Here is a 16,543-nt window from a genome sequence, read left to right on the forward strand (position 1 = left end):
TATATATATATATATATATGTGTGTGTGTGTGTGTGTGTGTGTGTGTGTGTGTGTGTGTGTGTGTGTGTATGATATTTATATATATATATATATATATATATATATATATATATATATATATATATATATATATATATATATATTATAACATTTATACTCCTATGAGCACTCAACGAACTCAGTTGTATTTGTCCAACTCATTTCACGAGCAGGTCCAACCGAATGAGTATTTGATATTATTTCATCAATTATATACTGTTAACTTACGAACGACAATATTTGCATATTTGCAATACTGCCTTAGAATGATCAACTGATACTTTCAGTATTAAGCCAATAACTTTATCCTGTTTTCCACCAGTTAGTAATTGCTGTATTAGTTCCACAGAGACTGGCCAGTCTTTATTCCTTTTGCTTCCAGCACTCCACCGAGGAGAACTTGGATCACCTGGTAAAAGGCTCGGCAAGACCTCACATCAATATCATGTTGACGGATGAGCAACCCACTACGGGAGTGACACACACCTCAAATATCCTTCAGAACATTGGGGTACAAGACATGGACTAGGTTGGTGTGTTATGCCTTGGCTTCGGGCCGTGGTGCAGACGTGCAGCTTCTGGATAGAGTGGACGAGATGCGGACATGCAGTCTGAGAGAATTTCTCTACAGGTTTGTTGTTTCAAGATTTGGTTTCTTCCTTCCTCATTCTTTCTTAGTCAAGTCCCTTTTTGTGCTGTTTGTGTATGTTGGTGGGAAATGTTAAGGGGGTGCAGATATAAATGACAACCTTCTTTTTCTCTGGCAAACTGTTTAGATTTGTCATGGTAACGAGGTTTTAGCACTGTTTTGGTGTAATAGTGAAGACAAGTGTCTGAAATATAGACACTGATTTTATGAAAGTTTAACAAACAAAAAAAGTAAGAAATGTATTTGAACATCATTTTGTTACTCCACTTATATCATTAGTTGTGGTCAAGACTATGAAGGTGCCGAGGACGAAGTGAGGACGAACATGTACTGACTCCTCGTGAAGAAGTGATGATGTTATCTGGACCCGTAAGTTTCTATCGTACGATCCTTCAGTCCAAAATCTCTCCAGATTGGTATATTTCTCTTTGTATGATGGCCTTAGTTTTTAAGGTGGGAACAGTGTGGGCTCATATATTGCCGTGAGACTGCCCAATAAGCTGTTGTTTTGATTACAGGAGAATTGTTATGCAATTACGAGAGTAAAGTCTTGTCGAACTACTCTGCTGAAAGAAAGACTGAACTTTCGGCCTCCTGGAAGCATGGTAAATTTCGAGGCTTATTTTAGGAAATAAATAGCCTCTTCATCTCTGGAAATACGTTGTGTATTTACAGATGGTTCTAAATCCAGTGCTGGTGTTAGATTTGGAGTGTACAATAATGAATTTTATTGTACAGGTGTATTTCCCACCATAAAGTCCATTTTTACAGCAGAATAATAATATACCATTTTAGCTGCCATGAAGAGAGTATCAACATTGGATGGAGGAAGTTTTATTAATTTGTGACACAAAAAGTATATGGACAAGGGCTTGGTGTCTAATTCACTGAGGTGTACAAGTGGCATTCCGTTGTATGCCATCACATGTAGGAATCCAGGACAAGAGAAAGGCAGACACATTAGTAAACCAAACTGCAACTGAATTACTTCCAAGATGTCCGCAAACAACTGGCAAAAAAGTAGGGACTTGGTGAACGCAGACAAATGAAAGAAAGCACGAGTTTTTTGTCTCCCTGTGAAGTGGGAATATGCCCAGGAGATTGGAGACGACATTATGCTGGTTGCGCGCAGGCCATACATACTTGAAGCATAAGTACTTGATGTGTGATGGTTACCAGTCTTTCTGCGGCAATTGTTTAGTCCCATTCTTGGCTGGATGCCTAAGTTTTGGGAATCTTAGAAATCGACACCTCTCTGAGGTTCGTGGCGTGCCAAGGTCTTTGAAGAGGTTGTGGTATATGCAGCCAGTGGTATTTTTAGATTTATTGAAGAAGCAGGTCTTCTGGAAAAGCTTTAGTTTTTAAATATTTTCGTTGTTTTAATTGCTGTGTTATCATATTCACAGTGCCTCTTTTAATATATTCTTTATCTTGTTTGATATTGGTTTCAGTGATCCCAGTAGTTGCAAACCCAGATCACTTAAACTATTCATTTATTCCCGAATTCACGTTGTACTTAGGGGTTGGAATCGACCTATTTTCACTATGATTGCCAAGTGTTTAGTTTGTTAAAAAAAATGGTCATATTTGATTCTGTGACAGATTCATCATAAAACAGCTACATTTCTAGACCATGCGAAAAGTTGTAAGTAGTTAATCTAGATCACTTAAAAGATTTTGGGTAAACATCACCTAGACTACTTAAGAGTGGTATATAAATGTCATGTAGACCACTTAAACGATCGTCAGATAACGTCATCTTGACCACATAAAATGGTTATAACTAAGAATCATCTAAACTAGAGAAGAAGTTCTGTTGTAAGCAGATGTGACCTAGATCACGGATCTGTCCGTTTCCCGCATCAGGCTTAGAACAGCGTCCTTGATTGGAAAAATAATTGTACAGTACATGAACAATGAAACTCCTCAGTCGGGAAGTGAATGCTGTACAGGGCTTATTGCTTTCCTCCTTCTAGTTTGTTGTATTATACATTTGTTCCGTGCTCCGTAGACGTTAATTGTATGATGTTCAATAAATTGTTCTAATGCCGTTTTTGGTTTTTCGTTGGACTCAAATTATTATTCAATCCCAGAAAGAGGGTCTGTGTTTTAGGCCACATCTGAGATTTCCTCTCGTATCGAAGTGACTGAGATAAACGTATACAATTCTCGCAACGCATGGTTCAGTGTCTGTTTTTTCGCCCTCTTCTTCCAGGTTTTGGAATGCTTTCCCCGCTTCAGTAATTTCTGACTTACAGGAGCCGTATCACTTCATACTGGAATAAATAACACCAGATAATTCACAGTCGCAGAGTCAGTCCTTTGAGGTTACGCCCCCTTCGGCTGCCTGTCATTACTTGCCGTGGCGTCCTTGGAAATCAATAAGAAACAACGAATTTTCAAGTAAGCGATAACCTAACTACCTGGTGTCTTTCACAGTAAAGATTTAACCTGCCATAGTTCTGGTAAACAAACTATGTGTGTCAGACTGATATCCTCGGACACCATTATGATCAGGTGTTACATGAAGGGCATTTTAAAGGGCATCGCTAACGAGGACAGTTTCACAAGAATTCCTCCAGGCCTCAGGTGGCTTTAAGGCCATAAACTGAGCTGAATCAGGTTGGTCTCTTCAGAAACAGTTAAGAACAGGTGTTGAGTAAAGGACGGCTAGGATTGCATCGTTAATGGAAATAGTTTCTCAAGAGTATTAGTAGTTAAGCTTTATACAGATTGCAGTAACTACAGGCCAATTTCTTTTCTCCTTGTGCTCTCGAGAGTAGTTGAAAAACTTATGTTTAAGCCACTATATGTGTGTGTGGAATCCAAGGGATTGTTAGCTGATAGTCATTATGCATATAGAAAGCGGTTAGATACCTGCGATGCTCTTTCAGATTTGACAAAACCATTCGCAAGAGAGCCTTTATAAGGATTTTGAGTGTAGAGTAATTCAAATAGGTTTTGGTGATGCTTTCGATTAAGTAAGTTATATGGCACTTATTCATAATCCTCAGAATCTTGAAGTGGGTGGATATGTTTTAGGATTACTTCGAATTTTACAGGTACGCAGCAGCAAGTTGTTGATGGGATACTTAGCAAACCACGACCTCTTGTGTCTGGATTCTCACAGGGCAGTCTACTTGGTCCACTATTATGTTTAGTGTATACAAGTGATATGGTTGTTGGCCTGAAAAATAAGGCTGGTTGTTCAGTATGACGAAAGCAACGCTTGTGGGCACAGTGAAGTCTCTACTTATAAGAAATGAAGCTGGCCTTAGCCCGAATCGTGGCTTGGAGCGGATTAGTGGATGGTGTAGTCGGTGGGGTGTGAGGCTGAACTCCTGTAAAACAAAAACATTATTGATTTGTAGATCTCGTGCTGATTTTCCACCCTATTCTCCCTTTCAAGTGGCTGGGACCCTGCTGAATGAATGTGAAGCTTTAACTAAACTTGGTGTAACTCTGAACTCGCATCCTACTTTTGAGAAACATTCAATGAAATTGTTAGTAAATGCCTCACAGAAGTTAGTTATCGTACGTAAGGCCTCATATATTTATAACAGTGATAAAATCAAAGCAATCTCTTTTAGGTTGTTTGCCCTTCCTTTACTAAAATACCGTTATCTGGTGTGGATGTCTGCTTCCGGCAGCGATTAATTTCTTTTAGATAAAGTGGTTCGTGGTGGTAGGTTTCTGCTTCCTAACATTAGCACCTACGACTCGGACCATCGACGGATGGCCTCTTGCTAGTAAATTTTTCATAAGCTGAATTTTAACAGAGATCTTTCGCATTCACAGTTGATCTTTGATTCTCTTTTCCTGCCGATATGCAGTAAATGTGCCTTGTTGTCGAACTTCTCAGTTCTAGAGTTCATTTATTCCTGGCACTGTTGGACTGTGGAACGGTCTCCCTGAGGATGCGGTGCAACTGGAACCTCTAAAACAATTCTCCTAACATTTTAATAATTTAGTTACCTTTTATATTTATTTGCGAACACCACATTCTTTGGGAGGTCGAATTACGAGTCATGACTCCTTTGGCTTGTTTCATATGAATAGGTATTCATCTCCTGATTGATAATAATAATAATAATGCCTACTTCATTCGTGAATATGCGCCTGATCTCTATTCAAGGATTCTGCAACCACAGACTTACGGCATAGGGGAGGAACAACAGTTAGAACAGTAGCATCATCGTTGTTTCCAATGGATTAGCTCTCCAAACCTTGCCCCATGTCACCAGTATAGCTAATAAATAGCAAAAGTTCAAAGAGCACTACCTTGCTGAACACCTGAAATGGCAATACTAAAGCTACTATGATGGCCATCAACACAGACCCTTTGGGTTCTTCTTATTACAAAAATTATTTAAAATATGAATTAAAGCTCATCAGTTCCCAATAATCTTGGCTTGTAGATAAGTGCTTTATGATTCACAAGGCCAAAGTCTGAACTGAAATCTAATCAGACCAAGCATGCCTCTGCACCCTCATCAAGAGCACTCTGCAAGATGGCGATGATGAAGAGTTCATCACAAGTATCAGGGCCTTTATGAAACAAAAACTGTAATGCTGGTAACAGGTTATTATCTTCAGCAAACCTACAGAGTAGCCTGGAGAGCAGTCTGTCAAAAACCTTGGACAAAACCGGGGGAATTGAATTAGGTGTACATTCTGAGGAGTAGCCATGTTTCCATTCCTCCAAAACAAAAGGGAGACCTTGAAGTCCATCCAACTTTCCGAAAATATTGCGGATTCTAGGATCAATGAAATCAGCAGTATTTTTAGGAAATATTGTAAAGATTCCATCAGGGTCTATGCCGTCGTAACTGCCAAGCCCCTGAAGCAAAGGTTTGACTTCTCTAAGTTAAAGTATATCTTAATTTAAGCAGACCACTGAGCTGTTGACTTCTCCAACTCAGAAGGCAATTGAACAGAACTTAGGTTCTGGAAAGCATAACTGAGGCAACACTAAGGACTCGTCACACTGTTTGCTCACAAGGACTTGAGCCAAAACGTTTGTTTTCTATTTAGAGCAATATACAGCAGTTCCATTAGATCCTACATGGGGAGGCATGCTAGAATCAACTGCAGAGAGTGATGATTTATTGGTAGACCACCACTTCTAGTCATCACCACTGGAGGGCAAGATCTCTTTCACACCTTAACTATAAGCTCTCTCACCTCTCTCATAGACTACCTGAGCTTGTCTTTTAAGTCCAGTGATATTAAGTCATAAAATGTTCGATCGATTGTTCCTCTTTAAATGATAATTTTTGTTTGTTTTTCGTGATAGGCCCGCTTACATGCAGCATTAAACCATAGCTTCTTATCTTTAAGACGAAAAATATCATTTATATACTGCAGAACTAACACCCTCCCTCTGTGTGCTTAGAGACTTGCGATCTTACACGCCTGAATTACTTAAGAGGACATGTCAAATAAGTGTTTTCCTACTGGGCCACATTCTGTGGAAATTTGATTTTTTCCAGGTGAAAGAGAATTTTAACTTGAGTTCTTCCCTACCTCTGCAGTTCTACAAGTAAGGAAAAATGGTTTTGTACGTGAAATTTATTTCTGTACAACATTCAAGCCTAGTGTTTACTTTCTGTTCAGTCCTGCTTGTGAGACTTACTCTCTCAGATACCAAGATACAAAGAGCGATGACTTTGGTGAAAAGAGAAAGAATGCATTGAGCATCTCTGGGCCCCGTAGAGGTGGGGGGAGGGGGCTAGTGCCGTTAGTGCACTTCACATGGTGCACTATAGGCATTACTTAGGTTCTTTGCAGCGTCCCTTCGGCCCCTAGCTCCAATCTCTTTCATTTATTTACTGTAGCTCCGTTCATATTCTTTCTTCCGTGTGACTTTCCACCCCAGGCAACAATTGTTTCATAATGCAACTGCGAGGGAGGTTTTCCTCCTGCTACACCTTTCAAACCTCCTTACTGTGTTTCCCTTGCATTGCTAAATGACCTCGTAGGTCCCATTGCTTGGCCTTTGGCCTATAATCTATATTCTAGCCCATTATCATTCTCTGATATATTAAACCTCTCTCTCTCTCTCTCTCTACCTGCCCTAGGCAAAGGATTTCGTGTAAGTCAACAGGTGTTCCGCCTCCGCAAGTGTTTTCGTGGCGGGATAAAATGTATAAAATGGGAGTAGAACTCGGAAAGTAGCAGCTTCTTTCTCAGAACGTCAGTTACCCGAGCCAGGAGAAAAGTTACGCTGACCGGCTGGGAAGAGATTGGTGAAGACGCAGAATTGTTAACATGGCGTCCGTCAGGGGATTTCTACCGGCTCTCTGGATTGGCTTGATTCTGTTTGTTGCATGGACACAAGGTGAAACAGTTCATTCTTGTTCACATTGTATATGTGTATATTCATCCAGTAACACAGTGGCTCCCTGGCATCCAAATAAACAAAATGCACTCACACGGAAAGTTAAATAAAAATTTAGAGTTCACTGAATTTTCGTCTGTTTCTCAAGACAGGAACATGTCTTGAGAAATAGGTAAAAGCTCAGTGAACCGAATTATCTCTTCACTTTTCCTGCGAGTACATTATATATATATATATATATATATATATATATATATATATATATATATATATATATATATATATATATATATATATATATATATATATATATATATATATATATATATATATATATATATATATATATATATATATATAAATATATGTAATAATAGATAGATACTATACATATTTAATTTAGTGCTTGAGAACAAAACACACACATATATATATATAGTGGTTTTGGCCAAGGAGGAAGCATTCAAAATGTGGTTATAGGTACAATAAAGATTTTTCTAATAAGAAGGTATTAGGGTACCATGTTAGCTTTACACAATGCGCTACTGTCATTTCTTGAGGATGCTCATAAATAACTAAGGTTGCCATTCCCGGAGGTATTGCCCGTGAAGTTCACTACTTAGATTTATTATTGTTGTTATTATAAATCAACCTTGTAGAGGTTACTGATTTCCAGGATTTTTGTCCCATAAGTTGGTAGTGCTAACAGTGCGTCTCACGTGGCGCACTGTATGTATTATCAAAGGTACTGTAGTTCCTCATTGGACGGATTGGTATCGTTGTCGGCTAGCACTTTGCTGGGCCCGCGTTCGATTCTCCGACCGGCCAATGAAGAATTAGAGAAATTTATTTCTGGTGATAGAAATTAATTTCTCGGTGTAATGTGGTTCGGATTCCACAACGAGCTGTAGGTCCCGTTGCTAGGTAACCAGTTGGTTCTTAGCCACGTAAATCTAATTCTCCGGGCCAGCTCCTAGAGCTGTTAAATTGTCAGTGGTCTGGTTAAACTAAGGTATACTTCACTTGGGGCTATACTGTACGGCAGCCCCCTTCAGCCCCCAACGACACTCACTCTCATCCGTTTTTCCCGAACCCTTCCCGCCGCCTTCTTCCATTTCGTCCAACCACCTAACACCCTGCTCACAGTGCTTAGGATGACGACCTAAATTTCATAAAGCCTTATTCAGGATTTCCATCTTTGATAACCGTGAAAAGTAAGTTCAGGTTCAAACAATCCCCTCTATTTTTACATATTCCCTGCCAACTGCGCCCCCCCCAAAAAAAAAAACGGAATAGATTGTTTTTACATATTTTGGCAATGTATCTCGAGTTGAGTGCTTTTACCGTTGGGTCAGGACCTATTCATCTGTCCTGCAGCTCAGTGGTTATGAATATTTCAAGGCTGTTCAGTTGCTATTCAGATTTTAATTTTCAAACAATCACCTGGGAGACTTTGGCGTTTCTACGGTGGATTTTCCAAACTAGTAACGTATAAAACCGTGATGGGACCACCAAAGCACCAAAGTTCCAAAGCACCACTTATGCTACCTCAGCATTCGCCCCACCCGCAAACACTGGAGCCAAAGCGAAATAAACAAAAATTTATATTCCACTCCGGGAAAATTTTACAGTGAATTACTTTTTCATATTTTTTTTACCTCGTCTAAAATTTTAGTGCACTTTAGTCCGGAGATTTCCATCTGCCCAGTTGTCTGATGATTATGAATGATGAAAATCGTTCTCCTAAGTTTTTCTGGCATTTCTGTCATTCAGTTATCATTTCATTTTCAAGATTTCATTTATGTATATTTCCTTCTGTTTGAAAATCAGTGCTGAGAAGACAAGTAAGCACAGCGCTGTAGTCTTCTTAGTTAACCAGAAACAACGTTTCATTTTATAGCATGGTGGGAATACAAAGAAAAAGAAAGAAAAAAAAACTTTGTGTGACCTCTATGTAAATGCTGGCGGCAAAGGAATCAGTTTAGTAAACCTAAACACTAATTTTCCAAGTGCTTTGTGAACAGGTTATCAAGATGATAGTAAAAATGATAATGATGATGTTGATAATGACGACAATGAGGTTAATAGTTATAGTAGTTTCATTCAGTATGCATATTTTCTGTTTGTTTCATTCCTTATGATATGTTAGGTGTGTATTCAGCACGAGTCCATCCAGCTTATATTGTTCTGAATTATGCTCTCAAAATAGGTGCGTAATCTATTATGAAAGACGAAGACTTGCTACTTTGAAATGTAAACCAGTTTTCAACTTAAATTTTAAAAGTTTTCCGTGGAAGATGTTTTGCAGAAACAAAGCCTTACGAGACCTCTATAATCGAACACATTCCAAGACATGAAACAAGTTAAAGGAATCTTCTGTTTTCCATTTCAAGTTTTCTGATCTTTCATGGGCATTTTCAAAGATACCAGTACAAGACTGACTACTTAATGTAAGAGTGATTCTTTCAGCCTGTTATGCTAACGAAACGAAGTCAGCATATCTGCATACGGCCAATAAGACACGAGTATTTTAAATTTCATAGTACATGTTATTATGAGGGTGGTGGTCATATTAATGCAGTTATATATTTTCAGATGATTAATGCGATTGTGTATTTTCAGGTAGCTTTTACAATATGTAAAGAAATATACCTTCTCACCTCTACTGACAAATGTCGTTCTTCTTTCAAATATGCAGTGTACGCTCAGACCACGGTAGCGACAAATGGTTCCCCTGTATATCAGATGATTAAACCACTAATTGTCAGTGCATCCGATCTTCCTGGACCTGTCGGCAAAGCTCCCGGGAACATCACTGTCACATTGAACCAAAACTCAACAGGTAAAATGTTATAGGTACAATGTTACTTACAAACAATTAGGATTAACCTTGTAAAAATATTGCTGATTAGTTCAAGTTTTTCAAGTTCTTAATATGGCTAGCTTATTTCTCAGAAAATATGACGAACTGTCTTCTAGTGAATATTTCTTTTTGAAAAACAAAAACTGTGAATCACCTTTAGACTCTTTAACAATTGCAAAACTCGTTAACAGCCTATGATTTTCACATATGTCTCATCTTACTGAGTCAGGCAACCAGTGAGGGTATTTTTGAAGTGATACTATATTAATGCATAGTATCACTGGGAAATTGTCTTTATATAAAGACTTAGATAGGGTTAATGGGTATCCTTCAAATGACACGCCTTGCGTGGTAGCGTATCCTTAATTAGTGTTCTCCATAACCATGTACTGCTTAGCTCCCTTAAGACGCCCCTCCGTTTGAGGTGTTGCAAGAAAGGTGAAACGTCGGCAATGAAATTTTCTCATTCTCGACATGAACTTCTCTTCAGTAACAAGGACTCTCAGTCTAACAGGGGTAAGAATCTTGATTCCTTTCTTTGGAATTAAGATACTGAAGGAAATCTTGCTTTTTGCCCTTGGAGTTGTTGCAAGAGGCAAAGCCATTGATTCACTTGGCGGGAATGCAACAGTTCTAGTGAACTCAAATATCCAGAAAGCCGTTTTAGGCTCGTTTTGTGTCCCAGTTCACTAGAGCAGTTGCCCTCTTCACTAATTCTAAACATATCATCGCTGGGTGTCACGATTCCTACGATGAAAAGATTTCCCTTGTCAGTCTTACTTGATTTCTTGCAATATCTTAAATAGAAATGGGAGAAAATTCTGTATTTATACTGTTGTGAGATCAAGGTGGAATTGTAATTGCACAGGCTCTTGCTACAGTACGCGTGATAGAAAAGTTGTCAGGCTTGTAAAAGATTATGAATATCGTTTCTCATGTCTGATAAAGTTGATTGCATTCTGACCACCCCCACCACCGCGTGGGATCGGTAGTGCCGTTAGTGCACCTTATGTGGTGCACTGTAGGCATTACTTAAGTATCTTTGCAGCGTCCCTTCGGCCCCTAGCTGCAGCTCATTTCATTCCTTTTCCTGTACCTCCGTTCATATTCTCCTTCTTCCATTTTACTTTCCACCCTCTCCTAACAATTGCTTCATAGTGCAACTGCGAGGTTTTCCTCCTGTTACACCTTTCAAACCTTTTACTGTCAATTTCCGTTTCAACGCTGAATGACCTCATAGGTCCCAGCGCTTGAACATTAACCTAAATCTTACATTCTATTCTCTACTGCATTCTGACAGTGTTAGTAAGACCGATCCATTTTTTTACTCATTTATTTGCAAAAGGGTGTTGCTTTGATGGGTGGAGGTACAATCTCGGTTGCGTTATCGAGGTCCAAGGAAACGATTTCCTCTGTCATAATGATGGCTGGGTTTACGTAGGTAAGTCAAGACTTTGAAATAAAATTGGAAAAAGAATATATCAGGTGTGTGTGTGTGTGTGTGCGTGCGTGTGTGTCGGCATGTGTAACCACTGGGTGAATGAATAAGTTTGGAAAAATACTAATGGACAGTCAAGAATACAGTAATTTTATTCGCATGATATAAAAGAAAATATAGTTCATCGTTTGAAAATACCAATGTCGCATTTGTGAATGAATTTTTCCTGTAGGTTATTGATTTTGAAACACAAAAATGGAAAAATGTATCTTGTCAGTCTTTTATGTAAATGCCATTTAAAAATAACCTGTATTTAGATCATTTTAACGCAGCTACATGAATGTTTACTCTTTTCAGACAAGGACACCGAAATGAAACTCGCAGGTGGAGGCAATCGATTTATAATAATAATAATAATTAAAATTAAAAGGCAAAGCCTTAACTAAACTAGAAAGTGCGTGTTTGAAAAAATCTCGTCAACAGTGATACACAACTTATTGCTCCAACTGCGGATAACTGGCTGTCAATTAAGTTTTAAATACGTTCAGATGGAAGTACTTGCTTCATTCTCTAGAAAAGTGAGGAATGTACTTACATAAAACTAGGCATGTCGTTATTTCTAATTTGTTATTGAAAATGTCTTCATGAAAACCAAAATTATTATATCACTAAAATTGTAATTTGGTGTTTACAAATAAATAGACTAAAGATCCGCACCATTTTTGATCTTATAAATGGTAACGCTTGAAAAGATATGTAAGAAGTATCTTAATAAATGTTTTATCAGCATATTCACCACACGTCACTCAAATAATGGACAGAACATTACGTACTTTGATTGACTGTCACTTGTTGGGGTGGGGGGCCAAGGTAAACCACACTGATATTGTTATAACGAATTTCTAATTGGGAATTTTATTTGTCTTCTAATGTATTCTTAAGTGGTATTAGGGTGAATAAAAAATACTTAGAAAAAGTATGTTTTATTTTGAGTTTCCTGCTGAAAATTGTACACATACGGTCTTCCGTAGCATCTGAACTGAAACTAAAAAGATCGTAGTTGCATTTTTCCTTATTTTTTGTTTTGGTATTAAGGATCATGAATTGTATTGTGAGGCTAATGGTGAAAAATGTTTTACTCAAGAGAAAATAAGTGAAAATGCAAGCGATATTAAGAATACAACAGGGAAATCTTCAGTCCAAAAGTACTCGAAAAGATTTGGCGTTGTGCTCACTAAGCAACATAAATCTTCTCTGATGATGGTATTAAATATCCTATAATGGAATTTTAAATTAGTAAAAATTACATAATCTTAGGTACCTACTTCACTACCAAAGGTTAGAAGCCCCCTAATTCTGGTCCGTCACCATCTTCGTACGTATATCTTACAAAAGTCTTATTTTGCCCTGCAACTGTAACAGCCAAAATAGGACGGAAGTTGAGACGAAAGACAGTTTCGCCACAGCAAAGCAGGACATCTCTGGTAAAACGAAAACAAACGGCAAACATTGCTGGCTCAAGATAGAAAAGTAAATATGTATATAGTTATGGAAACTAACATTTCTGGTGAAATTGCCATCCGCCATCCGCAAACACTATTGTTGGAGGCAATTCGCCTTTAAATTTTTCATTCAGTTTTGATAGATAATTTTAAAAGTTCAAGAACACTGTGAAGTTGGAGTAACGCAAGTATTCAGGCCTAGAGGAGGTGACATAATGGAAGTGACGGTGGCAAACTTTTTCTTTTTTTGTCACAAATATATGAACAACAAATGGAACGGAATTTACAAAGGTCCCTCCCTGCTTGTGTTAAGGTTGAGTCCACATTACCAGGCTGAGGACTGAAGCCTTTGCCTCCTCACTATGCAAGTCCATCAGTCTAGACTGGGATATTTTCCGGAGCATTTATTGCTTTGTGTACAAAACGTTAAAAGGAGCAAAGAAAACTAATGGGTCTTTTGACGCTTCAGTTAACTGTTAGGTGGTTTTCACTTGTATTTAAAAAAGTTAAGTATACCTTAGTTTTACCGAAGGGATATATATTTTTTACATATAACAGGGCTAACAAAAATATTTTTAGTGAAGACAATCGAATGATTGTAAATTATAATGAATACCTTTGAAAGCATAAGCATATGAGCATGAGCAAATGTCTGCCCTTATTAATTAAAAGTTTTGTTATAGGGAACGCGATCATTTCATTGACATCTGTGTGTTTACACTCAAGGATAGAAGTAGCCTCTGTCCGTAGTGATGAAAAGGAGGTCGAGCTACAGTGAATTAATCCTTTTTTTCAGTGTTTGCGTGGATTCTTCACAGAAACAGTAATTACGGAAACCGGGGTAAGTATACTTATTCAGTTTTTTGGGCTACGTTATCATAGGCCATGCAAGATTATTCGGTAAATATTGATAAAGAGGAACCACCCCCAAAGGGACGGGAAATGTGTTTTCTCAGTTAATTTTGTTGTGTTTTGCACGAATTTCGCCTTCATTTCCGTCGGAAATGCACGATTTTAAAGATATCCCCCCCTCTAGGGGATACCTAAAATATGTAAATTGCTGACAGAAATGAGGGTGAAATTTGAGGAAAACACATCAAAATTAACTGGAAAACACATTTCCAGGAATAGAAAACCATACAAACAAACCTAACCCCCCTAACCTTACCTAGTATGCCGTGTTACCTGGCCGGGGACTTCGCCCCCTGGACCCCCATTAAAGGAAACCAAAAATAAATGTTATCGTATTAACTTAACCTAGTAGGCTGTGTTACCTGACCAGGGGGCCTGGACGCCCCAAAATCGGTTAATATAGACTGTGCAAGTATTGTAAGTTTTACCAGGTTATCATACTAACCTAACAGACCTAACCTAACCTAACCTTGGACCCCCCAAAAGTCGGTTAATATACGCTGCGCAAGTATTGCAAAGTTTTACCGAAAACATTGACTATGGCTTACTTTATGAATCAGTATCAGAAGTTGATGAGGCATCACTTTCTACTGGAGGAAGTTGGTGATAGCCGTGCCGTCTATACAACTTGCCAACTTCGATGAAAAAATTATGGTGACACTGGTTTCGGTTATAACAATCGAGGAACAAATACTTAAATATATATTGTTCTAGATGTTGGAATCTGTTTCCTGGTCTCCTAGCCCATTCCTTTATATCTCTCCAGAGCCTTTGAGTGTTTTGTGTGTGTGCACATTGCTGTCTGTGTGAGCAGTGAATTCCTCACTATGGTTAATGACTTTGTGCGCAAAGCCCACGTTAGCGAGATTCCGGTTTGCTGCCCAACCGTCACTGATCACAACCGATCCAGGAAGAATGTGTCGTTTAATGATAGAATGAGAGTTTCGGCACTTCTGTCTTGTCCTTCTTGATTAAGAGGAATGATAAACTTTTTTGGACACTCTTTCAGTGCAACCAAATAACCACACTTTACCAAATTGTCGACCGCATTGATATTTCCTCCGAACGAATAATGTCTCGTTGATTTCAAAGACACAACCTTGACTGCCGATGGGTTCTGGACTGTTGAGCCACTTTTGCGTAACCTCTGAACAGAAGCTGCGCCAGTCAGCACTAGTACGATGTGCCCACTTTAAGCACTGAAGAATAGTAGCGTGATAACAGGTTTTTTGAAGTCAGTGATTAACAAATAAGGCTGGCTCCTAGTTATCAATAAATATTGATTATTCTACCGTAGGCATCCAGTGTATGCCAGGCAGAGGCTAACCTTGGTGTTGAACAGGCTAGCCAAGCAAGAAGTAAGGTAGTTAGATATTATTTTATTTTAAACCATTAATGCAGTTTGGACTATAAAGTATGCTCAGAACGTTTCAGACATTCGTTTTGATAGCAAATGAATACCTTTAGAGAAACTAGACCCCACCCGTATCCTACAGTTTGGGGGACCACGGTGGGAAAGCAAGGTTAGGTATTGGGTAGGATAATGCAAAATGAGTGAAATATAAGGGTCTTAATTCCACTGATAGTTCTCATCCTGATTAAGGAAAGTTATGGAATGTTTTCAAGCTCTCATCATGCACAAGGTTAAGGACCAGATACCCTAAGTTAGGTTAGGTTAGGTATGGTGTGGTGCGTTAGAAAATCTTCCACCAAAACTGTCACAAACGCCCAAAGCACACTTTAAAGCATAGGAAAATGACATTTTCAAATCCCAAATGCTGTAAAAGATTAAAGTAAAATTTTATTGATATTATTTTACTTTCAACCAGTATTGCATTTTGGATTTGACAATAAAATTTTTATATGTTTTAAATCTGTGTTTTGTACGTTCCTGACATTTCTGACTTAGGAAGAGGTCCAGGGTTGGTTAGTAAGAAGGCATTGTGGCTATTACAATTGCACACATTTCTGGTAAAAAGTGAGCAGTAACCATTATGGTCGCACAAAGCTCTTTGTTTAAAATACATAATGAACAGAATATGGTTTGATGCAAGTTACACATTGGTTGGGGACTTATCCATTATTTTACCCTTTTTAAAGCCTGAAATGGATGCGTTTTTAATAGCAAATTATTGACCACTTGCTTTTACATGTTGATCATGTGAGGTTTTGGAAAGGGTGTAAATACAAGACTGATGTGGTATCTAGAGAAGAAAGGTACCTCATCACCTGTTCAGTGTGCATCCGTCGAATAGACTGCTTGAGTCCTACGTTTGTGAAGTATTTGGCATGAAGCATCATCACGTGACTGTTTTTTTTGCCTTCGTAAAGGCCTGTGACACTGCCTGGAAACACGGCATTCTGAAAACTACATGAATCAAGTTTGAGAGGAAAGTTACCTATGTTTATCAACGGCATTTTTGGCTCATCAGTTTTTCAGATCACAGTATGCAGTATGCTCTGAAATCAAATTCCAGGATAGCATTCTAAGTGTAACACTATTTCTTTAGTTGTAAATAAAACTCTCCGTCTTTTTCAATGACAGTTTAGCCATACTTTTCATATGTGACCTTTCCATCATTTGCAGGCACAGCTTGTGATTGATAAGATCATTCACTGGGCTGACTATAATGTTTTTAAGTTTTCCTCAAGTAAAACTGTCTGTGTCCAGATCTGGATATTTGCTTCAAGGATAGAGGACTCCCTGTGTAGAACTCTCCTTTTTGGGTTAATATTTCACCACATTTTGACATGGTCTGCTAGGTTAAGTTTGTGGTTAATTTAAGAAAGTTAGCATAA

General features: G+C 38.3%; 1 long non-coding RNA gene across 1 annotated transcript; it reads left to right on the plus strand.

Annotated features, from left to right (window-relative positions):
• The first annotated feature begins 238 nt into the window (after positions 1-238).
• Positions 239-12,235, plus strand: LOC136842041 (uncharacterized). The gene is made up of 4 exons (XR_010854150.1): positions 239-671; positions 9,728-9,871; positions 11,238-11,333; positions 11,688-12,235. It is a non-coding gene; the product is annotated as an uncharacterized lncRNA (long non-coding RNA).
• Positions 12,236-16,543: the final 4,308 nt, after the last annotated feature.

Source organism: Macrobrachium rosenbergii, chromosome 9, assembly GCF_040412425.1.
Source record: "Macrobrachium rosenbergii isolate ZJJX-2024 chromosome 9, ASM4041242v1, whole genome shotgun sequence".
NCBI lineage: Eukaryota > Metazoa > Arthropoda > Malacostraca > Decapoda > Palaemonidae > Macrobrachium > Macrobrachium rosenbergii.